General features: G+C 43.7%; 1 protein-coding gene across 6 annotated transcripts in view; it reads left to right on the top strand.

Annotated features, from left to right (window-relative positions):
• Positions 1-3,594: 3,594 nt before the first annotated feature.
• Positions 3,595-26,409, top strand: part of ZNF462 (zinc finger protein 462) — an 89,611-nt gene continuing 66,796 nt past the window's right edge. For 3 of the 6 annotated variants that reach the window (XM_042028137.1, XM_042028134.1, XM_042028132.1), the window contains exon 1: positions 3,596-4,666. The gene's annotated coding sequence lies outside the window, so the exon portion shown is untranslated. Of the gene's footprint in view, positions 4,667-26,409 lie in introns of all 6 variants that reach the window. The other 3 variants (XM_042028136.1, XM_042028133.1, XM_042028135.1) reach the window with 3 other exon arrangements.

Here is a 26,409-nt window from a genome sequence, read left to right as displayed (position 1 = left end):
TCAGCACGATTAACCTCTTTATTGCCGGCCGCGGCACCGGGGGCAGCCAGGAGGGTCCCCCCGCACTCCCACCACCCGCGGAGAATCCTGCACCCCCCGGGCTCGCCCCCCTCGCCTCCGTAGCCAGAAATGCCAGTTCCTGCGCGAAACCATCGCTCCGAGGGCTCAGGGGTCTCCGGGGAGGCTCCCCCCTTCTCTTTTCCCTGGTGGCTGCTTCTTCACAGCCCAGCGTGTCCACCTCGCTGCGGGCTCTCCCCGGCGGCGCTCGGAGCGCGGCGGGGATGTCACAAAGCCTGCGGGAGGAAGTTATGGACCACCGGACCCCTGGGGAGAAGCCTCCCGCCCGTGCCCCCCGGTGCTGCCCCATAGAACCGCGGTTCCTCCGGCCGCCCCGACCTCCTCCCGCCGGGACCGCGGGTGCGTGTCCGGAGCCCCGCTGTCCCCCCGGAGCTCGGGGGTCTCCTCCGGGACCGCCGCGGGAGGGACTCCCCCTCCCCCCCGCCGAAGGAGCGGGGGGATAGGGCGGGAAAACACTTCCAGACTATCTCCATGAAGATCCAGTTTCTTTCTTTCTGGTCAGAAGTAACGTGTTTTGTGGTTGTGGGTTGCTCTTTCTTTCTCGGTCTCTTTTTATTTATTTATTTATTTATTTCTGTTTGGGTTTGTTGTTTTGGGGTTTTTTTCCCCCCTTTTGTTTGTTTGTTTGTTTGGTTTTTAAATATAAGATATAACGCTGAGAGACAAAGAGGTGAATTATCTGCCTCGGCGTTGATGGTACGTCAACATTGCAAAGCCCAGGCGCTCTGCTCCTGCGATGAGGATGATTTATAGAAAATTGCAGGCAGAACACATGCACATTCTGGCAGCCGTAAGACAGTCCCTCCCTTTCCTTAATGTTCTTTTATCAGCTTCTTAGGAGGTGTCCGCTCCGTTTGTCTGCATGAAACCAGTAGTCTTAGTAGGAATCCTCAGTTTTGGTGTTTTTTCCCCTTTTCCTTAAGAAGGATTCTCTAAATCCAACAGTGCTCCTGCCCAGATATTATCCTTCCTCCCATTTCTCACAGCACTTGTTTGGGGTGGAGGGGGGGGGAGCGGAAAGAGGGGAGAGGAGGAGGAGGGAGAAGATCTTTCTCCTGTTTAGTCATTAACTTGCACGGCTCAAAGAAAAAGAAGATTTAATAGGAGGGATCCCGCATGTGTGCTTTGTACTCATGGCATTCTTGCGGATGGGAAGATCGGAGGGTGCATGGGTTTAATATTTGACCAGTACCTGGGTGACCGATTTTCGTTATTTTATTTTATTTTACTGCTATTGTTAGTATTTCTGCATTTGGTCTTCAGCTGAGCTGGGAGAGACAATGAAGTTCTAACATGCCTGACACTTCTCCCAGAGTCAGAAAACCTGAACTCAAAATTTCCAGGAGATCACCTCAGGTTCAACACTCATATGTAACTTCCTCGGAGCAGGGGAGGATCTCCCCCTTCACCCGAACCGGAGCTCCTTGGTTCTAGTCTCTCTTCCAGCCCATGCGAGCTGCGGAGAGCTTGAGAGCTCGAGAAACCCCACTGATGTTCCAATACCAGTCATGCCCTTGTGCTCAAATTGATTTTGCCTCACTCCCGCGTATTGATTCACTGAGTCTGCACGTAAACCCTAATTCCTCCCGCCCCTCCACCCCCATCCCCCTTTCCCCGCTAGACATAACCCCAGGAAGAATCTGACCTGGTGCTGTGGAAAGATTGGAGGGGGGGGGGGGGGAGCGCTGAGGTGGGGGCAGCAAAAGAAGTAGCTCAGGACAATGCTTAATAGAAACGAGACTAAATAAAAATGCAGGCTACAGCCTCTTTGTCTTTGTCTGCTTGCCTTCATCACCCAGATACCTTTCTTTGTGAGCCTTGATCGTTAGTTTCCACGGTTTTAAATAATCAGTCACAAAGAAGCAGACAACTAGGTGTTGGGAGGCATAAAAGTTATTTTAAGTGGAATTATTTATTTTATTTTGCAGCCAAAAAACGTTTCACCAATGTAGGAAGTGATTTTGGTGATAGTAGTACAAGCTCTCTTTTCTCCCAAACGCTTGTGAGAAATAAAAAACCTGGAGATGACTGTCTTTATTTCCAGGAGTAGACTTCAAAATACGTGCCAGAAATGGACAATTTGAGTGTCCTTTCTCCACATCAAATGCGAGCTGGAAGGGGGATTAAAAACCAACCACGTGGTAGATCTGGTTTTATACTTTGCAACCTCCAGCTCCATTTATGTTCTTTACCCTGCTCAGGGAAGATTAGCCTCTAGATGGATGTGTCTGAGGGATCACCTCGGGGGCAGATCTGCATGCAGAAACCGGTTTTTGTCATGGCTGGAAGAGAGCTATGACCCAGCAGAGCGCTCCATCCGAGCGACTCCCCCAGCATCGCAGGAGCTGCTGAGTGCTCCTGCACAGCAAGCTTTGTGAAGGCAACAGCTTGGAAGGGGAAGATCTTCAGATCTTTCCCCCTTCTTCTCCTCCTCCCTGGCCTGTGAGTGATTCAGTGTCCCAAACCTTAACTTTTTGTTACCACCTTCCTCCTCTTAATCTCCTTCATCTTCAACACCTCCTCCTCTATCACTACCATCTTCTCCTCCATCTGTCTGCCTGCTGGATCTCTCTCTCGCTTGCTTGCTTTCCCCCCTCCTCTTCCACCTCCCTCCTCTTTCTTCTTGCCTTTTCCTCCTCTCTTTTCTTCTCTTTTCTTTCTCTTTTTCCTCCTCTTCCCCTACACGTTGTTGTTGTTGTTAGAAAGGATTCTTGCACCCCCTGGTGCTCTTGCGTTTTGTGTGGTAGGAGAGGAGATTGTCTTCTTTCTCTCTCTCCCTCTGGTTGCTCATTATTCAGAGAGAGACACAGAGGGTGAGAGAGAGAGAGAGAGAGAGACGGATATCTCAGGTCATCTGCAGCTGCAGCAAACCAGTGAAGGAGAGAGAGAGAGAGGGAGAGGGAGAGAGAGAGAGGGGGGGAAAAGCAGGGAAAGATGGCGATCCTCCATTGCTGAGACCTGGCAAGGAGCACATGAGACTCACAAAACAACTTCCACAACAATAACAAGAAGAGCTAGGCAGAGAGGAAGAGGAGAGGAGAGGAGGCAGCAGCAAGAGCAGCAGTGCCGGGACGCTCCTGTAAGTTCTTGCAATTAAAACCCATCTCTGGTTTGGCATTGGAGAGATCATCTCTCGTTTGTGTGTGTGTGTGTGTCTGTGTGTGTCTGTGTGTGTCTGTGTGTGTGTGTCTGTGCGTGTGTTATTTTGTTTGGTCTTTTATGTCTTTCTTTCCACCACCTTCCTCTGAAATCCATTCATTCGGTCAACGGAGGAAGGAAGAAGAAAGAAAGGAAGAAAAAAAAAAAGAGAAGAGAGGGGAGCGAGAGCGGGGTGTTTTGTTTGAGAGAGAAGTCTCTTGCATGGAGGAGGAGAAGAGGAGGAGGTGCTGGTGGTGGTGGTGGTGGTGGTGGGAGGAGGAGGAAGGCGGTTAATTAATTTTTTGTTGTTGCATTACGGGGGGGGTGGGGGGGAAATATGGGGAGATAAGTGAGATACCAGCCGAGCTTTCGGGGTGGGGGGTGCCTGAGAGGATATGTGTGTGTGTGCGAGGTCTGGATGGTGCTGTGCGTGTGGACTTGGATCAGAGACGGGAGACACACGGAGGAGAGAAAAGCTCCGTGCTGGCACGACCCACGCAATCGGGTGACCTCTTTCTTCCTTTCTTTCTTTCTCGCTCTCTTTCTTTCTTTCTTTCTTGCTTTCTTTCTCTCTCCCAGGCACTCTCCCCCTCCTCCTCTTTCTCCTCGTCCCCTCTCGCTGCCCTCCTCGCCGCTGGCGAGGCTGGTCCCTCACCCCGGCGGTGGTGCCTCCACCGCGGCTCTCCTGGAGTTGGGATGCGGGGGTCCCCGGCGGCGTCGGGGCTGGGGGGCTGGTGGTGCCCGCAGGAGGTGGCTTGGAGGAGGACAGCGTTCAGCTGGAGAGCAGGAGCCATTACACACGCTTGTGCTCTCCTTTGAGAGAAAAGAGAGCGAGAAGGGAAGAAAGGAAGGGGAAGGAGCCCACTTCTACTTGCTCAGTTCCCCGATGTCCCTACCTTTAAACCAGGCAAGGGAGAAGGCGCTTTCTCCCCTGCCCCTTTCTCAACCCACCCGGAGCAGGTTTCTCCCTATCTCTCCCCCTCTTTCCCTTTCTTTATCTCCCTGTCCTCCATTTGCAAGCTGTCTGCTTTGGTTCCAGTCCAGGCTCCACAACACAAAGCTTCTCCTCGCTCTCGCACACATGCACACACACGGTCCACAGGCTCTTTATGTCTTCTGGAGTAACCTTCTCCTTCCCCCCCCGTCCCCCCCGGCTCCTCTCAGCATTGTGGTTTCTATTCTCCACACAGAGAGATCCTCCTGGAGCTTCATGTAGTTGTGATCTGATAGGATTTCTTCCCCCTCCCTTCACCTCCCCTCTTTTGGGGGAGAAAAAGGGAAAAGTTTCATTTGTTTTTCTGGTGTTTGGAAGGGGAAAGACCTTCAAGTTTTGAGTGCTTTCTGCTCCTGCTTTTGTGTGCGCGTCTGTGGGGGTCTGTTTGTCTCATGAAGCTGCTTGCATGTCTAAGAGGAAGTGACTAGTTTGGCAGAGAGCTGTGATCTGAGTCAGGTAAGCCATGTCATGTTCTCTAGCTCCACCAGAAAATGGAGGAGAGAGAGAGTAGACAAAGCTGAGATGGGAAGTGCTCCTAACATTGTGGATGTCTCTCCATGTTTTGAGGCTTTGCTGGGCAGGAGCTGGCTTAATCATGATTTTTTCCCCTAAGGTTTCCTTCAGATTTTTCAATGCACAACATTGTGATGGGTCTTCTCGCTGTCTTCATGCTATCAGGAAATGAGGATTGGAGGAAATTGCTCAGATTCTCCTTCACACAGAGAAACACATCCTCAGGCTTTTTTTCTCTGATGCTTTCATGCGGAGGTCACCTTTCTAGATATTTTTCTTTGGTTAAAGACCACAGGATTTTGGAGGTTGATCAGTTGGCCAAGTAAATAGTGTATATAAGCATATATTTATAGATTCCTGAAAGCATTTGGAGGTAAGTGCTTGCAGCTTGAGGCTGCTCAGGTTCTTCCAGAGGGTATCATGAAATGTCTCTTTTTTTCCTAGGTGCTGATGCCTAATTTTTTGGGATTTTTAACATCTCATTTTCAAGAGCATTCCTTCTTTTGGATGTGTTTTAAATTAAGATGGAATATTTCTCTCCACTCACTAGGTTGCATTAAAGTGATACTGGCAAGCGTTTAGTAGGTTCCTCAGAGCATCATAACATACATAATTTCTCTTGGAAAAAGCAAAACAGTTTTCACAGCTGTCTTTTTGGTGTCATAAAATATTCTTTTTTCCTGAAAACTTACAGCAACATTCTTACTGTGATTTTAATGTCATTATGGAAACCTGAGATCTTTAAAGTGAGATAGCAGTTGAGCAGGAATTTGTGTGCTTTGTTTTTAACCCACCTTTTAATCTGAAGCGATTTTGAGTAGACCCAAAGCAGGCCTCGGATCTTTTCCCACCCGCTGAAAAATACACGTCTGCTGCACAGTAGATGCAGCTCCTCAATAAGTTCAAAATACATCCTGAAATGCATGAGGGGGATACCAGGGTGCAGTGCTGCTGAGTTTGAAGGCACAGCTCCATGGGAAGGTGTGAGTAATGTCCCTACATTGGTTACTCTGAGGGATTTAAGAACAAATATGGAAAGCTGTTAAGTGGCAGGATGGGGACCAGTGAATGTGAATCAGAACACGATCCCAGATGTGCAAAAAACCAGAAAGATTTGAGGATTCCAGTGATGGGTGATGAACTTGAGATCCGGCTTAAACGTTAAAATCAATGCCCTTGTTTTTTTTTTGCTGTGGAAGGAATGTTTTAATGTGTAATCTAATATGCTGTGCAAGGATATTGCTTTATCAACTGTGCATTTCTTAAGTTCTGGTTGCTGATGCGTCACCCAAATTACTAAGATACTCTGGTTGTCTCCATCTTTCAGAAGAGGGCCATGGAACATACCATTCAGGTATGTTTAATCTTATATTTTGACAAATAGAGAGGTTAACTGCTTTTGGTTTTGGGGTTTTGTTTGTTTGTTTCTGCTGTTGTTGTGGTGTTTTGGTTTTCCTTTTTTCCCCCCTGAGGTGATATTCTTTGATGCATTTTTCAGTCTCTGCACAGGTCTAAATCAGCCATTGAAGAAAAATTGAAAATTTGCCCACTGACCTTTGGTTATTTGGGTCAGATCCCAAATATCCATCCCCTATATGGACTGTATGCAGAGTGCTTGTGGCTCTCTGACAGAGAGCTGTGAATCTCTCCTCTTACTTCTGGGGAGGTCAGCCCAGTGCTGGCACTACGGCGTGCCCTGCAGACACACTGCCCTTGAACGTGGCATGTGCAATCCAAGAACAACGCTGAGATTTAAGATCAGGACCTTTATGGGAGGGCCTCTTACACCCTAGAAAACCAAACAACATTGCCGTAGTTTGAGCTGGAGTGAGAATGGTGGTGTTTTAATGGTTTGTTTGTTTATTTGTTTGGGGGTTTTTTGTTGTTTTTTTTTTTCCTGGGTTTCCTCCCTATGAGACTGAAACCTCTTCAGAGAATTATATTCTTGTTAATGGTGTTTTTTGCTGTAGTTCTGCCCACACAGACTGAAGTTCACCTTGCTATTACAATACTAGCTGAAGAACTTTTATTTAAAAAAAACCTAAAAACCAGCCAAAACAACGCAAGACAATTCTACTTCCCAAAAAAATCCCAAACAAACAAAGAAACAAATAAGAAAAACCCGAAAACCCATTGGTTTTTAAAGAAGCTCCAGAGAGAAGATCTTAATTCATGCCATGGTGATGACATGGATGTTTCTCCTAATTAGGCATAAATTTCTTCGTTCAGACAATGGCTTTCAATTGGTTTTGGTTTGGAGCACACAGAACCTTCTCTTGGTGCAAGCTCTAACAGAAAGAATGAGCACTGATACCTTGTTCTCCAGTATTTAAATATGCTTTTCTTAATCACTTTTCTCACACCTATTAGACATAGCCTATGAACCACTACTTTAAAAATATGTAAACAATTACTTGATTTCCTTTCATATTTTCACTAGCTTCATACCAGGTTATGTTGATGAGAAACTTAAGATGTCATGTTTACAATTTCCTTCTGTAATTAAAAATACTATTTTGTTGCAAGAGGAAAACTAAAAATACAATTGTGTGTGCTTAAGATTGTGAAGAATATGAGGACATAATGGGGTGCTGGAAAGGGAAAGTAGGGCAACTGCAAGTGGAAACGGATAAAAATATGATTATTCCAATCCAGTAACCTTTATAACAAATTTGTTAGTGTTGTGAACTTTGACTTAAAAGAGGACTGACTTTTATGAAGACCGATAAAAGGATGATTAAAAAGAGAGTTGACAAGTAGATGACTATTGTTCAACATAGATGTCTGGACATCTGGCAGATGTTCCTCTGGGCCCCAAGGAATGGGCAAGTTTAATTTTAGCCTTAAAAAGGAAATGGGAAGAACTTAAGTCTTATAATAGTACAACTTACAGTTTGAGGGAGGTTACTTCAGAAGAGCTCAAAAGATGTCTCTTGAAATCTGGAACTCACAGAAACCCAGTGTAAATCATCTTTTCTTATTGGGTTTTCCCATTATTCCAAGCAACATGTGTGGAGTTACAACATAAATTGAGATTACCTCAGTTTACTGTAACACTTTCTCTGTGTGGTGTTGTGGATAATTTCCTTAATTGGGCAGAACAACACTGCTTTGAAGTAAGAAACCGCATAAAAAGGACTTAAAAGTGTGAAATTGGTGAATAGTTGTGTACTGTTTATTAACTAATATTGTCCCATGTTGAAGCTTCACCAGGCAAACTTAGGGACAAATGCAAAAGTCCCCAGTGAAATAGTGATCTGAAGAAGCTGCTAAGAGAGGAAGGAGGTCCTGTTTTTCACAGATCAGGAAAGGTCTATGAAGGCCAAGACGTCTGTGTCATTTCATGTGTCTTTTTTTTCCTTATATTTTGTTACAGTTCCAATCCATTGTAGGAGAAAAATAATGGAAATTCTCCTTTAACATCATATGTTTCTCTATTTTGACTCTTAACAGATATTTCTCTACTTTAAAGATTATATATTTTTGTGAACTTGTTCTGGATGAATATGGTCTGCTACCTGTGCCAGAACTGTATGATTTGCTTAAGGTGCATTCTTGATCCAAGATGTGTTCAAGTATGAACTTCTAATTGCTGGCTTCAGCAGAGATGTTGAACTTCATCAGTTCAAATGCTTGCTTGCTTGTCAAACAGTTGCTTCACTCTAGAACACTAAATAACCAAGAAATCTGTGGGCCCATAGGAGGTGAGCAGGAGGTCTGCTAAGTGTTAGTTGAGGAGAGAATGAGAAATGCCATCTTACTCTTCAGAGAGTGAGAATAATTTTTGAGGGGGGGAAAAAAAATAGGACTGTGATGAGAGTGAAGGTTGCTTAGACATCTGACTTCTCAGAGAGAGGAACTCTTAATTGTTTAATCAAGAGGTGCTGGAGAAGGTGGTGTGATGCAAGTCCTCAGCTGCTGGCAGAGACACAGTTAACATTGTAAACGGTTGAACTTCAGCATGGCACTTCTCCAAATGAGTTGACTGTTGAAAATAAAATGTTCCAGAAGAACTGGGAGAACAGGAAAGAAGTTAAAATAGCATGGTTTGTATGCCAGTGCTGAAAGAAGAAAAGGGGGGAGGAAGGGAGATAGATCGACTTATGATAATTATCTTGTTGGTTGTAGCAAAAAAAAAGGGCATCAGTAGAAGTTTCCAAACTAAGAGGACCAGGTTTAATAGAATGTGCTCTTCATTTTTGTCCTGAGTTTTGGAAGTACTCTTCTGCTCTCAGGTTGTGCTTGGGAAGTTCAGCACATAGGTAAATACAAAAGCACTGAGACTGTTTTTGGGTTCTATTCCGTTTTGTTCTTTTAACTTTAAAAACAATGCCAAAGAACTAAAAAGTCTGCCCCTCATCTCTTGAGCTTTATTGAGCCGTGCCAGGAGTTGCAGCACAAATACATCTCTAAAGGGATTTGAAGGAGAGGAGAGAGTCTGAGATGAGGAAAGGGAAATCTTTGTGTCTAGTGCCTTATAGTTGAATACAATTTTAGGTACAATGTAATTTTTTTTTTTTTTCCTGTGCTCTTTTCAGCTCTCTGGGAGTTGAAGATCTTGGTACAGTTGCTTTGGTCAGCTTGAGGCAACATATGTTACTGCAGTAACTCAAAATATCCTGGCCTAATCAATACTTGAAGGAGCTATTCTTTGAGCAATGTTTGGGAAAGAGCTTTCCCTTATCATTGGTTTTGACTGCTCTGTAGCAGTCATTTCTGGAGATCCGTTGGTTGTCAGGACATCTGTTCCAGACCTAGCAGCAGTGCTGTATATTATATTTTACCTTGATCAAAAGTCTCATCGCTTTTGGCTGGATTTTTTGGTGGTATAATGATGGACCTCCACAGCTGCTGTCTAGGGGAAGTACAGTGGGGTTTTGGCTTGGGCTAAAATCAGCTTCTTAGGTAGAAGATGGTAAGATCCATCAAGAGAAGCAATTAATTTAGTTTAGTTTAGCTGGCAATTGAAGGAAGATGGAAACAGGAGATCTCAGGATGTTCAGGAATTCTTCTTGAGTGGAGTCAAACGCAATTTCTTTAAGAATACTTGTTTAATAATGTCAGCATAAAGAGCTGTAGGCACAGCATCAATGTACTGAGTGGTTAGGAAGGATTTATTTAGAGCTTATTAGGGTAGAAATCATTGCAAGGCCAGTGTGTGTTTAGGACGAATAATTCTGAGAAAGCACTTGATTCACTGGGCTACTTCTATTAGTTTTGAACCAGTTATATTAAGTATTCAGTTCCTGAAGTGTGTCACTTGTTACTTCCTGGTGGAAAATAAGACCCTCTAATTGGGATTATGTGTGAAGAAGCTAAGTGCTTGCATTATGTGGCTGTGTTTTTCCTTCTCCTTCCAGTTCCAGGAATATGCAATTAATAACTTGATAGTCATTTAGATAATGGGTGCTCAGCAGCCCTGGATGGTGTATTTGCAGCACTTGTTACAGATGCAGGCTCTATGCTGACCTGAAGATTAGGAAGTAGGATGTTCATCAGTGGCATTACTGTTGCTATTAAAAAGGTCTGGAAAGGGGCCTGAGAACCCCAGCTGCTGTCATGGTGTGGAGGAAGTCAGGCCTTCAAAGGATACAAGGATTAGAGCATCAGGAAAAGTAAATGGTAGCATCAGCACAAGTAGAAAATAGGCAGAGCTATTCAGCAAACAGAAAAAAAGTAGGCAAAAGCATGCCGTAATTATGTGCAGTGGAAACTTGCTGCTAACAGAGCAATGGCATGGGGTAGAGAGGCAGGAGAGAACGATTTTTCAAGACAAAACAAAGCAGATATTGCAGAGAATGATATAGGAAGACTGAGGATTCAGTGTGCTCGTGATAATGTGAAAGAGAAGACTTTGTTTTGAAAGATGCTAAAAATGGAATCTTCTGATGCACATGTGGTCAGTGTTTCCGTGGCCTGGTAGGACAATGGGGGCTTCTTTTGCATTGCTCGGATGAGCAAACCCTTCCTTTCCGCCTGCAGCTCTTAGGTTCAAACAGTGGCTTGGGGTGGTATTGGTGGCTGCTGCGGAAAGAAGGCATCACAGGATATTCCTTTTGGGAAGAAGATGGGTCATCCTGGGTTGGACTGTTGTCATGCAAATGCTTCAAAGCACAATGGCCACTTATCACAGGAGCCAGGCAAACACATTCCTCCCACACACTGTCCCCAGACCTCTCAAAGAAAAGAGCAGGATGGGGGCATGTGACGCTTGGAACCTGTGCTCCAGCAGACACACTTTTTTAAAATTTTCTCCATATTTGTCAAATAAACAGCAAAGCTAAGGGGAGACTACTTGTGCTGGAAGATTCTGGTCCAGCATGATGGTGATGTGGAGGGTGGTCCATTTACCTTCTAATGACTGACATGCTGGAGAATTCAACTGAGTGTGCAGCTGGGAAAGGGATCATTAATAAAGGCCTTGCTGTGGCCCAAAAGTCAGAATTCAGCTGGCTGATGATGCTGAAAAGGGTTTGTTTTTTTCCTTTCTGCCTCCCTCTTGTTGATATTAGGGCAGCTGAAATAGATCCTAGGTCAGAAATTCCAGAAGGATTGGTGAAAGTGGTTTATGTCAGTGGTGATTGTTTAACAACTTTTTTGTCATTTCCTTTTTTTTTTTTTTTTTTTAATTTTTAGTTTTCATGTTTTTGTTAAACAAACTGATAACTGCAGTCTGGGATAAACTTGGAACAGCCTGAGGAGTGCTGGTCTTGAGGGGGCTGCAGTGAGTCAAGGATGAGTACTCATCTCTAGTTGAGCAAACTGCTTCTGGAGAGAACTTAAGAGGCCCATGGATGTTTATTTATTTTAACTCAGACTTGGATTCTTCAGTTCTAGTCAGACTCAGCTAGATTTGTGGACATGAGGCTCTTTGTAAGGAGACCAAAGATTTGCTGTCTAGCCCTTGAAATCTTGCTCTTAATTTTTTTTGTTCCTTCAACCATCTATCCCCCTACCCAGTAAAATAGGCATAATTAGGATTTAACAGCCATATTGGAAATTAAGACCCTGGTGCTGGATTCTGTTGCTGTGTGTGTTAAAACAAACCAAGATAAGAAAAGAAAAGCCTCCTTTCATGAGTGGTTCTGGTGTGTGAGACTGGAGCAAACCTGCTCTGCTCTTGGCAGGCGCTTGAGAGATGAGATGTGGTTACCTGCCACCTTGTTTCTGTGTCACTGCTGTAATTCTGACTGATCCTGTCTTCTCAAGTGTGTTGTTGCTTGCGGTGAGTATGGACAAATATATATATTCACAGTACCTGCTTAGTTGGTGATGCAGCAAAGTTTGGAAGGCACGGTGGCCAACGGAGTCATCTTCTTGTTTTCTTCTGTGTTGTGAGACAAGTGGCGCTGTGAAAACAAATAAATAAATAAAACTTCAGTGTGAAGAAATTTGGAATTATTTCTCTCAGTATTTGATTGGGAGCTCTGATTTTGCATTTCAGTTTTTCCCCTCCCTTCTGTCTACAGCTGGGTGGCTCTGGCTCCTGGATGTGGGACCTCCAGGACTGGCAGGCTCTGAAGCCTTGCTTCTATCCTGCTCAGCTTCTAAATAGCTTGACAAGTATAAAAAAATGTAACAAATGGCTGATGGAAAATTGAGAGCAGCCAGACAGCTCTCAGCCTAGTTAATTAGCTCCTTGACTGCTGAATTGTTCCTGCCCCGTCATATGGCTGTGGCTTGCAGCCCTGCGAGAAAGGGTTTGGGTTCCCGGTCAGGAGTGCATCCCAAAAGTTGAATTAATGTAAGTTCAAGTCAGTGTGGACAGGTTTCTTTTGGTCTAAATGACCTTTTATCTTTGCTGGGGGAGGGCAGTGGGGAGAAAGCGTATCAGCTTTCAGCTCTGTCAGGTCACCTAGAGGCCAAGTTCTCTTGTCTGTGATCAAGCAGATGGTGTGAAACAGCCCAGTGTGCAACAGCACCAGGGCCTGGGCAGAGGAGCACTCCAGCAGCCCTTCTGTAGGTAAATGTGACCCAAGGCCACATTCTTCTCAGCATAGATGGTGAATGGCACCTCGGGGCTTGCAGGATGGGTGTGTTTAACCCTTCAGTGGCCCTGGCTCCTGGTGTGTTCCCATCCTGGTAGGTTTGAGAAGAAGCTGTTGTTGCTCAAGAGCATGCGGGTTTCTCCTGCCAGAACACCCCGTGCATGTGTGAGACCTGAAATATCTGGCTCCAAGGACATAACTATTACTCACTGGGACCGCTGAGAGAGTGAGTCAGTGTGTTTGGGTCTTTGCATGAATAAATGAGTAAACCTGAATTATTCTAAAAGGATCAGATTGCAGAGGTGATAAAGTACTACTATGAATTTTCCATTCCACACCCTCTACAAATGTGCTGCTCTCCTCCCACCGTGGGGCAGGGGCTGGGGGGGAGACAAGATTTTCAGTGTGTTGTTCTCCCAAGCAACCACATAAAAAAACTGCTGAGGCTGTACTCAGAAAATGTCTTTCAGACAGTCAGAAGCTGCTTGGCAAGGTGTCAGACAGGTTGACCAAAGGTTGCACGAGTTGTGCTCCTGCAAAATGAACATGGAATGGTCATTGCCCTCCATGGTTCTTCAGTGCTTCCACAGGTTCACCAGTGGTGCACAGGAATATAGTTTGCTTGCTGGTATTCTGGTCTTATCTCTGAAGATATTTATTTTAAGAATTCGTGTCTACATAGGTTTGTTAATACTGTACTGTAATATCAGATGGGCTGCTGAGACCTCAAGGGGGTGAGGAATCTATTTTTAGTGTGTTTGAAGGGTAGATGATGTTTCAGGTTGTGGAATGACTTTCTAGGGGGCCTGTCACCATATACTGAAGTTTTGTATGTCATAGCAGTGGAGGCCAGTCATATGATGATGAGTTAGTAACTTAAATGGGACATTAAAAAAAAAATCTTGCTCTTTGGGGAAATTTTAAAGATAGATGGAGCTAAAATGTTACACAGCCTGTTCTCATGCTTGTTTCCTTGATGTGCTGAAGACATCTAATCCTCTTTACAGGTGAATTAAGCAGTCTGCTTATGAGCTGAAGGCAATACCTGCTGATCTGCTGACATCCAGATTGGAGGGTTATTCATGTCTCAGTAAGACTTTTAGTAATGGATGACCACAAGAACATTTTAGCTGCCCAGGTGGTGTGAAGAAGTGAGTCACATGTAGGAAGTTGGATAGTGGCAGTGCCATCCTCTTTGAGTGTTTGACACCCCAGCCTGCAGAGATTTGGAGCTTTAGGTTGATGATTTCCAGTCTCAGACAAATTTATGCGAGCAGCAATCTGAGCAGTGAATCCAGTCGTGCTCTCAAAGCACTGCACTGTGGTGGTAGCCATGAAGAACAGATTTTAATGATTTGTTAATAGTTAGATTTTATGTGGATTTGCTTCCTATTTCCTTTGGAAGACAGCAAAACTGCAACTTTTACAGGATTCTTCTTACATTCCTGGGATTTTGTTGAGTGTGCAGGCATGTGCGCTTTATTTATTTATTTCATAACTGCTCACTGCCACTTTTAGGAATGTTAACAAAGGCTTTTTAACAGGTCAGGCCTCACCACTGCTGCATTTTCATGTTACCGTATTGCATTTGGTAGATAATAGATGATGGGAGCTAAAGCCCTTGTGCTCTAAGAGCTCATTCATGTGAATAGTCGCTGTGCTCTGATTCTGAGTTTTCACTGCAGCTACTTGTGTGAGTAAACATTTGAAGATCAGATCCTTCGCTGTGTGGAGTAATTCTTGTGGAGCTTTCAGGGAGGCGTTTGAAAATTACATCTTGAATTGAGGATGCCCTTAACTTTCAACAGCTTCCACCTACATACATGAGATGCTCATTTGTGGTTGCATGTGAGGGCATGGCTGTAGCAGATTTGCAAGATTCAGCGGAAGCATATGCATGAGATAATTCTTTCACTTTCATTCATGTGCTCCTTCTTTCATTCTCACTCTTTCTATTTTGACAGTAGGAGCATGAATGTTATAAATACTCAACTTTGACTTCAATTAGTGCTGGCGTGTCCCTGAAGTACGATTTCATGTGACTTTGCAGATGTTCTAGTGAGAACATTCCTGTTGGTGTGATTCCTGTGGATGATGTTCATGCATTCTGGAGTCCCATCATTAACTGTGGTGGTTTTGGAAGCCCTCATTTTGCCTCATTTTTTTCTTCTTAATTAAGGGATTGGCTTGAATAGATACTAATATGGTAATGGCTTGTTGAAGACAAAAGTGTTTTGGATCAGGAAAAAGGCAACCTAGGTCCTTCCACAATGACAGGAGCGTGTACCTTTGCGTGTGTGTACATAATGCAAGTTCCCATTCATGTGGTTCATGCTGCTGTGGTGGCTCATCTGGAAGATCATTTAAATATTTACTCCAAAAGATCTTGTTCTCTGTTGGTGTGAAGCAGCGTTTCCAGTTATTTTTAGGCCATTTCCATCTTAGCAACCCTGTTGGAGATAAACCAGATACAAGTGCTCCAAACCATCCCTGCGTTTTGGTAGAAATTAATAAAATAAAGTTTAATGGTTTGGTCCCAAGGGGAGAGCAGACCATCTGGTTAACAGAAGGTTAGGCAAAGCAGTACAGCGCTGAGAGTGCCATAAACCAGCCTGGAATATCTGGTGGTGTGTCCAGTTGCTGCATGTATTAAGTGTTGAAATGGTGCTCTGGGATCTGCAGAGCCAGCAGTTCTGTTACCACTGCTGTGACGCAGGAGATAATTCTGTTGGGCAAGCATCAGCATGGGGGTGGATCTACAGCACAGGATGTGTAATGTCAACATGAAGCATGGGAGCTGGCAGTAAGAAGGAAAGCAGCCATTTCATGCCAGTGCAGGAAGCCCAAATAGATTTTTTTCCCCCCTCTGCATCTTGTCCTTTTGTGCTGCTTTCATAGTTGGTATTAAACGACTACCTTCAGCTTTGTCATCTGAAAACTTCAGCCCAGCAGGGCTCCATTTCTTCCTCTCTTTCTGAACCTGTGGGGGCTTTTTTCCTTGGTTTTGTTTTGGGGTTTTTTTTTGGGTTTTTGTGTGTATGTTTCTTTTTAAAAAAAACAAACCAAACACAAAGCAATGAAGTGCACTCCAGAGGCATGTCAGATGGATTATAAAAGGGGCTGGGGGGAGGCTGAAGGGCTAAGCAGAGCTGGAGAAAGAGAAGCGTTCCAGTCATGTGCAAGTCCTGAGCTTCCGATGAAGCTCCACTGTAGATCCTTTTGGCTTTAGTGCAGACACAGTTTGTTCAAAAGCTGTAACCATTTGGGAGCGTTGAACTGCAGCTGCGAAATGCAGAAGGTATGGAATGCTGTGATACTGTGTAGACCTTGAAACGCTGTAATTACTCAGAAACTCTAGGAAGCTACTGTAACTGTTCCTGCTTTCTTTTTAGCAGAAATGCACTTTTAGAATGCCTTTGTCCTATTTGGCTAAAGCCATGACACCTTTTTTTTTTTTTTTTTTTTTTTTTTTTTAAGAGCCAAATCTTGTTACATGTCTATCTAAATCTGCAGAAAGAAGATTTCTAAATAAGCTTGCTAAGCATTCAATGGACTTAAAAAATCTGGTGGTATGTCTTCTGTCAGCTCAGCCACACACTGGTCAACTGGTCTAGGGTTTTTTTCCACCCATACCATTTGGAGATACCTTCCTGTAGCTGCAGCTTGGGAAACTCCAGAATACCAGAGCTTGCTTCTTGATGGACACAGCAGAGCTGAACTTCATAATCAGAGCTCTCATGGTTTCCACTGCCTGTTCAGCAGGATCTTCAGAGAATATATTACAGATCCCCTTGAATGAATCCTTGTCTTAGACACCGTTCCGTGGCAGCCCTGCAGAAGCATGACTTCCTTCATGTGTTCCTAAGAACTGGAGTGGGAGTGTGGGAGTAGTCAGCCCACAGGTATGTTTTCCCAGTTGCAACTTGGTGATGGGAGGAGGGAATGCACATAAAACATGGCTTGTGTGTGAAGACTGTTTGTTCTGTTCTGCAGTAACTCCATCCTTAAAACTGCCCCACTGGCCCCATTCAGATTTTTTGGTTGGAGCTATGGGACTCTGGCACTTCTGCATAGGGCTCTTGCAAAGAAGTAGCACTGAGGAGTTATCTGAGACTTGAACACCATCTCTCAGGGCAGAACTCTCTCTTGGTTCCATAGATATGCCATGGTGTGGCTGTTTCATCATCACAAGTCTTAGGGATGCAGGCAAATCAAAAGATTTTTTTAAAAATAAAGTATGGCCACCCTGTTCTGTCTATCCACATAATTTCCATTGCAGGTTGTATTTTGTAGTGGCTGGTTGTTTTGTGCCTTTTCTAGTGGCGTTGGAACAGTTTTCAGAACATGCTGGAGGAATGTTCATCAGAGGTTTTTCTTCATATGCAAATGAACAATGCCACCAGATAATTGTCTGCACGTTTTCTCATACACCATCTCTGTACTGCGAAGAAAATGCATTGTCCTTGACTTTTTCCTACTGAAAAAGGTGCTACTTGCTGAAGATAGTTTATTATAAATAACTACTAAGATGATAATCTCACCACAGCATGCTTGGCAGTCTTCCACTGAGTTAGCCTGTTTCAGCAAGGAGCTGTCGCTTAAGATACAAAGCAATCTGCAGGGACATATGATCACACACACTGACTGTTTTCTCAGTCATCATGGATGCCTTATCATTTCCTGTGTCTGTAATTAGGAACTGGAATTATTGTCTGGTAAACCAGCAGGATCCACCACCAGAAAGATGGACCTGAGTTCCCACCTCACAAAGATTTGGTTGCAGAGAAGTTCGCAGTTATGGAGGCTCTAGTAGAAGAATGTCTGTTAGACATGGGCTTTTTGCCTTTTATTTTTGTCACAAGGATAGATGTGAATTACTGGGGAAACTCTTGAGATATATATATATAGATATATATATATATATGTTTACAGCACTCATTCCTATTTTAAATTATGGAGAAATACAAGCCTATCCCTGGTAATGGTGTAGAGAGGATTTTTTTTTTTACTGTTTGCTTTGTTTGGCTAAATAACAGCCTCAGGATCTCTGAATGTTTTGTTTCGTAGAGATACTGTCCAGAAGGAAGAATGTGATAAAGAGATAAGAGATTGTATCCATTTTTTATGAGAGTGTAGAAAACTAATATTACTTTCCCAATATACTTAGTGGGAAGATTTAGCTGTAGTCACATAGCTTGATGGTGTCTTTTTTGAATTTGAAAAGTTCACAGTGCTTTGTGCTACGTGGCTGTTGAGTTACCATGTTATTGCAACAGTTATGTGATGGGTATCAGTGGCTGCTGTATGCAAACTTCCTCTCAATGAGGGTGCTGGCAAGTGTTCACCTTTTATTTGTCTAAAAACAACTGGATCAGGCCATCTCTACTGCTTTGTTGACAGTATAATATGAGTCAGAACTTTTTCTAACTTCCATGTTACTCATGGATTCTCCTCTGTGGTGCCTGGTGCTTCTCAGTCCTAAAAACTTGTCTTTCAAGCTTGGGCACCTGCGGTTGCTTAAAAGTGTGGAATGTGATATTTAGTGGAGGCCCTTGGTAAGATTGAGGTGGAACAGATGAAGATATCCGCAATTATGATGGACTTCTTTTTCTACTGGTTTTGGCAGATGATGTTAAATCCATGTATCTCAACGAGATCAATCAGAAAGCAAACATGCTTTCTCAAAGAATTTAGTCAAAGACTGACTTGCAAGGCTTAGTATCAGCCCTTTTTTCTCCCAAACCTTGCAAGAGTTTGGAATTGACTCATCTGGACAGAGAGATGGTAAATCTTTATCTAGTGATGGTATCCTTCCCTACAAACTCTACAGAGGCTCTGCTCTTTCCCTGTGAAGTTGTGGGAGCAGATTAATGATGGAACGGGCTCTGCTCCATAAGATAAGGAAATCATTGGAGCTGGTTCCTGATGTTTGATGTCCCAGGTGTGACCGTGGACTGTTCTTCATATCAAAATCTGACCCAGATGCTTTTACACTTCTAGGACGGCTCTTCAGAGTCTGTCATGTCCATAAGTCACCTGCCCTGGGCGACCTTGTGTCTTTAAGGAAAATCCCATGGAACAGTTAGCTTCCACCTTACTGAAGGACACACTCTGAAGAGCCAGCTCATTAGGCAAGCTTTGAAGGGTGTGCTCTGCAGAGCAGCTTCCTGTTATTTGGTTAATGGTTGACCTAGTTCTATTGCCATATGCCTCCTGGAACGCATTCTAATATAAAATATGTGCTAAAGCAAGACTGGGATAATAGATGGAACGTCAAAGCCTCTATGAGACAGAAATCATATAATGCTGTTGCGTTTTGGACATAGTTACTAAAAATGGCAGTATCTTCATGGAGCTGTATTGATTCTGATGGCAAACTCAGGAATGTTGAACACAGCCACTCATGTAATTTTTTTTTTTTCCCAGGCTGGCCTTGTACAAAAGGTCTGTATCAATAATTCCCCCTGCTCCGTATGTGAAGTTAAAGTTAGGTAGTGAAGCATTCAGAGTGATATTACAGCTGTGAGAAAAGATTAGATTAGATTTGGCTAAAGGCAGGAGGATTTTTTCCCTGTGGTAGGTGTTTTTTCCATTGCAACCATTGGATTAGCAATTTTTTTTTCCTTTTTAAATGCTGGCTAGAAGCCAGAAATGGGTATTAGAGCTTTTACCTGATAACAGAGACAGAATACTCACATACATACTTGCACTTAGGCAAAAATATGAGGAATTTGGAGGTAGTAGGTAAAGTTCAACCTCCAGCCTGAACGAGGCTTTGCGACACGCTGAAGTTCTGAAGAACTTGCTGGCTGCGTTCTCTGGTTGATTTGGTTTTCTGCCCTAGGAAGAGGAAGGATGTATGATAACGACTGTTTTCATAAGCAAGTATGGTAGAACAGGGGGAAGGGAAAGCTAAAGCCACGTTTTGTAACCTCTTCAGAGCTCAGCACTCTATCAGTAGATGTGGAGATCTGTTTTTCCTCCGAGTGTGCGGGAAGCTGAACTGCTCACCAGACAGTAATTCCACGGTGTGTGTTCACACAACCTGGCAGTGGCCAACCTTTGTCTCTTCGCTTGCAGATGGCTTGCAAGCAGTCCAGGTGTGAATTCTGGGCAGAGGTATGTCACCACAGCGGTGGGGGGGGCTGGGCCCAGCCTGATTTGTCTGTGTGGGATGCAGTAAGCTGTCAGGACATGCAGGTGCTGCTGATGGGCAGGAGGAGTGCCCAACCTTCAGAGAAGTGGTGGGAGTCACAGTCATCTCTTGCCTCTCTTAAGTCCTTCAACCTGAGCCCGTTTAGGTGCATCTTCTGACTACGGGCTCATTTGTGTGAGGCTGGGAATATTTCGGCAGGTTTGTCTAGGATACATGTAGCAACAGCATTGTGCAGTTTCCCCTTCTTCCTTAAGTGTGCAATACTGAACTGAGTTTTTTTGTAGGAGAGCTGCCTGGTGGAAAACAAAACTGCAACATTTTTAGCAGGACATAATGTGTTGTGTGAGCCGTAAATCATACTGGTCATGAAAAAAAAAAAAAGGAGGAAAAAAAAAAAAATCTCTGCTCTGCGACTGACACAAGCACAGCTATTTGTGCAACCTGATCAGAACAAAGGATAATGCTTCTGCTGCAAGATCAGACAGATCTGACGTTTCAGCAGGCTGAGCAAATGAATGGCGGAAGTGGTCCGCCTCCTCTTATCCATTGTCTCAAAGATGCAGGCTCATGGAGAAGAAAGGGAGTTTGAATAGGGCTTCTGAAGGAATATGCTGCTTTGTGTTCTGTGGGAAGAGAGCAAGGAGGAGTTCTAGAAGTTCTCTGCATTGGCAGGCTGACAAGCTTGTAGCAGGAAAATGTGGCAGTGGACTACTGGTATTGAAGGAGCACTTTCACTTCTGTAGCCTGCATAGAAAATCTGATCTGTAATTAGGAAACTGCTGAAATGTTCCAGGCCTGGAATATGAGACCAAGCCTACCTTGAAGGATACTCAGTGGGTCTTTAAATCCACTGAACTATGATCTCCTAGCTGAGACTTTTTCTATACTTTTCTTTTTGGTTTTTTGTGGTTTTCTTTTTTTTTTTTTCCCCCTTTTGTTCTTTCCCTGTGTCCCCTAAATAGCTTGTCTGTGTTTTCTGGGATACCTCTCAGTTGTGCTCCTGATGGGACTTTTGCATAGGAAGAGCTGGACTGATGAAATTGCTGGGACAGTCAGAACCTTCTCCTTGGGAGATTCTTGTGGTTTCTCTTGCTCCAGCTGTCAGATTAACCCAACTGGGATTTTAGTAGCAATCTCCCTTTTTAAAAGCATAATGAAGCCAAGGAAATGTGAGAAGAGTGAGAGCAGGACAGGAATTTTTGATAAGCTGCATAGAATTGAGGGTTACTTCACATTTCAGAACTATAATATATGACTTCCAGCCTCAAGGGGTATTTCAGCTGAGAAATGAATCCTTCGGAGGGAGGGGTGTAGAATTTATATCAGTAACCCGGCTGGTTAGATCTCTGTGTATTACCTTTTTGCATGGTCACTGGGACTAGAAATTGCTAGCAGTTAGGTGCACCATGATTGGAAGGCTTTCATATGGAACCAGTTTTCTTTAAAATAGAGCATTCCTTGGCTCAGGAATCAACAGCTGTAATTTTTTTTTTAGCAAACATGCTATTTTCTCTTCTTTGAGTTAATGAAGATTAGATTTGTATCTGTGCTAACACAACTGGTCTTCGCCATCCACAAGATCCCTTCTGCCCTTTTTTTCCCCCCACATACAGCCTAGAAGATTCTGTCAATTCAAAAGAGACATAATTAATTCCTCAGGATGCTGACAGTCCATCATCAGCATGCACTGGGAATGAAGCTGCTGCTTTAGAAGCCCACTTAAAAAAAAGCGCATCAGAAAGTCATCAGACTCTCCTGACTGGAAGCCTGTGTTGACACTTTCAAATGTGTGATGGCTGGGCTGCCGTGATTGGCATGTTTAGTATCCAAAAGCAATTGTGAAAATTTGCAGAATCACACAGAATCACAGCAAGGATCAGGTTGGAAAGGGACCACTGGAGGTCATCTGGTCCAACCTCCTGTTGTCTCTTTTCAAGAAACAGCCCCAGCTCTCCCAGCCTTTCTGCATGAAGGAGATGCTCCAGTGCCTCAATCACATTTGTATCCTCTGCTGGCTCCGCTCCAGGAGCTCCGTGTCCCTCCTGTGCTGAGGAGCCAGAGCTGGACACAGCGCTCCAGAGCTGCCTCCCAGGGCTGGGCAGAGGGGCAGGATCCCTCCCTGACCTGCTGGCAATGCCCTTCTGAGTGCACCCCAGGATCCCATTGGCCTCCTTGTGCCCAGGACACTCTGCTGGCTCGGGGACAGCTGTTTGTCCCCCAGGACCTCCAGGTCCTTCTCTGCAGAGCCGTGTTCCAGCAGATCACCCCGGCCTGTGCTGCTGCTTGGGGTTATTCCTGCCCACGTGCGGGACCCTGTATTGCTGAATTTCAAAAAGTCCTGCTCTGCCCATCCCTTCAGGCACTCGAGGCCCTTGAGAATGGCAGCACAGCACTTTGGGGCATCAGCCACTCCCAGTTTTGTATCATCAGTGAACTTGCTGAGGGGACACTCTATACTGAGCCATTAAACAATACTGGACCCAGTATCCAACCTTGGGGACACCACTAATTACAGGACTCTGTGCCACTGGTCACATCCTCTGAGACTGCCCTTCAGCCGGTTCTCAATCCACCTCACTGTTCCCTCTGTTTATTCTCAGCAGAGGCTAAAAAGCCATCCCAGAGGATGTGCCATACTGGATTTGTCCCAACAACCACCAGCATGAGTTTCCAGCATCTTTGACCTGAAGGGAGTAATACTGGGGACAGGAAATAATACCACAATATTGCTCCTTTATTCAACCATGGCTGCAAACTGTGTCTAAACTAAGTCAGTGTTATTTGGACAAGATGATCAAAAATGTTTATATTCCAAAACTGTCCTGTGGAAGGAGATCAGTGAGCTTTCAATCCATGCCTGAGTGTGAGGACAAGGGGAAAAATCTCATGGGTGCATATAAATCTCACCAAGAAAAAAAAAAAAAAAAAAAAAAGCAGCTATATTGTGACCTAAATCAAAGAGGAAGCATGGGAAGCATGGAGGAGTGGCTTGCATGAATGACAGCAGTGTGCTTGGGTTCTCAGGCATCTCTTAGGTCAAGCAGAGTGGATGTCTGAAGTTCCTGTGGACAAAACTTGAATTTTGGAATTCATCCATTGCACTCAAAAGACTACAACAGACTTTTGGGTTGTCGTTGAATGTTCACAGTGGAGCTGAGCTGAAGGAGACAAATGATCAAAACATGTATTTGCACCATCTTTAGATCTAAGTCTGACATCTTGTGTGGTTTGCTTTTTGTTTGTTTCTGTTTTGGTTTATTTCCCCCCAAGTAAAAGGAATTGAGAATTGGGTCAGTGCCTCAGGGATCATCCAGATGGAGGCACCTGTTTTTTGCAGCTCTAGGAGAGAGGGACTGTGGGATGAGAAAATTCCATGCAGACAGTGCAGGAGAGTCATAGATCCCACTGGCCATTGGCTTTTCTGGCATATCAGAAGACTTTTGGATCTTTCCAAGATTGAAGTAATGACCTTGCTGTGATGTATCAAACAAATAACACCAGTGCTGTGCCTCTGAGAACCCTTGATCCCAAAGAGATAAGCAAGGGTTTTCCTTTGTATTTTGGACCCATTCCATTCAAAACAAAAGCATCCCACAGGTCAGACAAGAAGGGTATCTGACAAGATTTAAAAAGACTTTTCCTTTTTTTCTGTCTGTTTTCTACACCAGTAATTTATATTTTTTAATGTGTCAGACGTAAAAGCTCATTGTTCAGTTTGTATCTGCAAAAGATAGGAAATGTGGAACAGAAAAAGCTCTGTGACTCACTCAAGAAATGTGTTGGCTTTGTAGGCTGTGTGGGCTTAGAGGGTCCTGTCCTCCTTTTGAATTAAAAAAAAAATACAAAAAAAGTGATCCTGCAAAGTAGTAGATATTTAAAACAGTTAGAACAGCGGACTAGGCTGAAATGCTGGGGATAGTAACAGTTTGAAGTCTAGAAAATTGTGCTTCATCATGAAAGCTTTCAGGTAGTCCATTCTTTCCTTTCAGAGGTTTTCAGGAGTGACATTTGAAGGACTAAAAGCAGACAATTTGCTAGTCTGTGTCCAGGATTATTGGAATCTGGAGTCTGTACTAAGCTGTATAAAGATGCAGTGGCTGGAACATGAGACTAGAAAAATGCTCATTATGTAAACAATTTTTTATTTCTAATTTAATGGTGCAAAAAAATTAAGAGGTACTGGAATTTCTCATGGACTGTCAGAAGTTGTAAGGGGTCAAGTGTAGTTTCTCTTCGGATGCTGTGGTGGGAGACAGGCTTGATTGGGTTGGTTGTGGACAAACTATGTGGCTGTAGAAGCTGAACGTTCAGCAAGATGAGTCCCAGTGCTGTTATCTCGTGTCAGTTTAGGGATTAAAGCACAGCTGATGAGAATCCTGCCATGTGGAGCTGCAGGGAGTCCAAGGAGGTGGTTGTGTTCTACCAGAACATGCAAGAAGATTCCTTCTCACCTGGCAAACGAATGGGAAGCAAATTAACCAAACTGAGTGAAATGATAAGGCTGAATGTAGGTTTGTAGTTATCAGTTTGGGCTTGATTATCTATAGTGGGTTTTCCCCCATATCCCCGTTTTCAGCTTAAAACTATGGACCAGTGATTTGCATTTTGTTCTCCAAGTGGAAAAGTGGAATCTGTGCAGAAGGTGGGTGGAAGTTGATCCTCTTCACAGTCAGATGCATTTTTCTGTTGTCTCTACAGCAGAGGAAAAAATGAAATAGATTTTTTTTTTTAATAGTCCTGACAGAGCTACTGTAGACTTTCACATAGTGATTTCTACAGGATAAATAAATCCCCCAGAAGGAAGATCTCTGGTTTCCTCTGGAACTTAGCAGCACTTTAGTCACCCCAAACTTTAGTCCTGGTTTTACAGATGGGAACTGGAGGCTTTTGTCCTGTAGTTACCATAGAAGAGGTTGTTGCACAAAAACCCAATCATAATTTGTCAACACGCCAATCTCCTAGGGTAACCTAACATTCTACTCTAGGTAGCCCAACTAAGCCATCTGAAATTATTACTAGCAGTAGTATTATTATTGTGAATGCATTTCAGTAGATTTCAGGGTCTCAGTGATTTCAGTAGTAATTGGTTTCATTTTTTTTTTGTTAGTCATCTTTCAAAATCTTAGCCTTTGGAGTGTTAAAGGTGATAAATCTAGGCAACCTAGAGATTAACTCATCATCTGTGCTTATGAAAGACTTTAACAGTAAGCACTACCATTAGATCCTCTTTTTTGATAACTGATGAAAAACCAAGTCAGTTTCAGGGGAAAAATAGTACATTAGCCTGGCTTTGAAGGTCAGCAGTAGAGGCCTCACTGTAAATGCTATTTTTTTAAACTTTATAAACCAATTACTACGGCAGGATGAAGGAGAATTTTGATTCCCTAATTGGCAGATTGTTTTCAGTTCTTAATTTGTAGTTTCAGTTTTGGAAGATTTCTTTCCAGATTCAGAACTCTGTATGGCAGTAGTCTGACTGAAAGAGCTAGAAGACAATGAGAGAAGAAAGGTGGTCAGCAATGAAAAAGGAGACAGATGTTGAAGCTTTCCCCCCTTGTTTTTGGAGTGAGTGACTATTTTAACCTGTAAATAACACTCTGATTAGTGGTGCCCCATCATGAACTGCAAGTAAAGATAAGATAAGATAAGATATAAAAAGATGACTTCCTCTTTTCAAACCTTTTTCTCCATTTCTCTCCCATATCCTTTGTCAAATCTTTTCTCCCAGGCATGGGTGCAAGTTCTCTTGTCTTCAACTTGAACATTTCCTTTCTTCTAGTAATCAGGACTGTAGATATAGACCCTGTGTGCTCAGCTGAAAATGAAACCTCCTTCTTTTTTATTTCTTTCTTGACAGTGAACCTTCACTGCTTAAATGATCTTGTACTGCAGGTGGCTTAGAAGTATAGGATATCAGTTAGTTTGTCAGCTTTGCAACACATCTGAAGGTCAGGTGCTCCAGGAAGGGTGAACCATAGCACCAGGCCTTGATTATCATGTCTGGGTTCTGCCTCCTTCAGCTTCTGAGACCTGGGAGATCCATTGCAGGTTCTGCTTTCAGGTGAGGAGAAACTCCTGTTTTGACTCTCCATCATAAAAGCGGTAGTGAGTACTGATCCACGTAAAGGTCTGGTCCTCAGCTGGGGAAAACTGGCAGAACTCCAGCAAATTTCTAGAAATAAAAACCTAGAGAAGTCTCTGAAACCACAGCAGTTACTGGGACTTGCACAATATTCTACAGCTTGCAAGAATACAGCAGCATGAAGCTGGGATGACAGTGATGGCTTAATATTTTTTGTAATCTCTTGGTTTTTTGTTTTTTGTTTTTTTTTTTGTGAGAATGAAAATCTTCAGGCAAGAACTTTGCTCCTGTCCTCTTGGTGGTACTGGCTTGGATGGCTTTGTTTTTCGTTGAAAACTGATAGCAGAAGACTATCCAACCTTCAGGAGTGGAGCCATTATATGTGGGGCTGTGCAACAGGAGCCAAAGTTTAAAAATAAAATACCACGCTGCCTTCCTGAGGATCCAGACATAGCAAACA

This window comes from Corvus kubaryi, unplaced genomic scaffold, assembly GCF_017639235.1.
Source record: "Corvus kubaryi isolate FWS band 111438036 unplaced genomic scaffold, C.kubaryi_AGA036_p1.0 37302, whole genome shotgun sequence".
In the NCBI taxonomy this organism is placed as follows: Eukaryota; Metazoa; Chordata; class Aves; order Passeriformes; family Corvidae; genus Corvus; species Corvus kubaryi.
The sequence above is the reverse complement of the archived record's forward strand: the minus strand, read 5'-3'. Positions and strand labels throughout refer to the sequence as shown.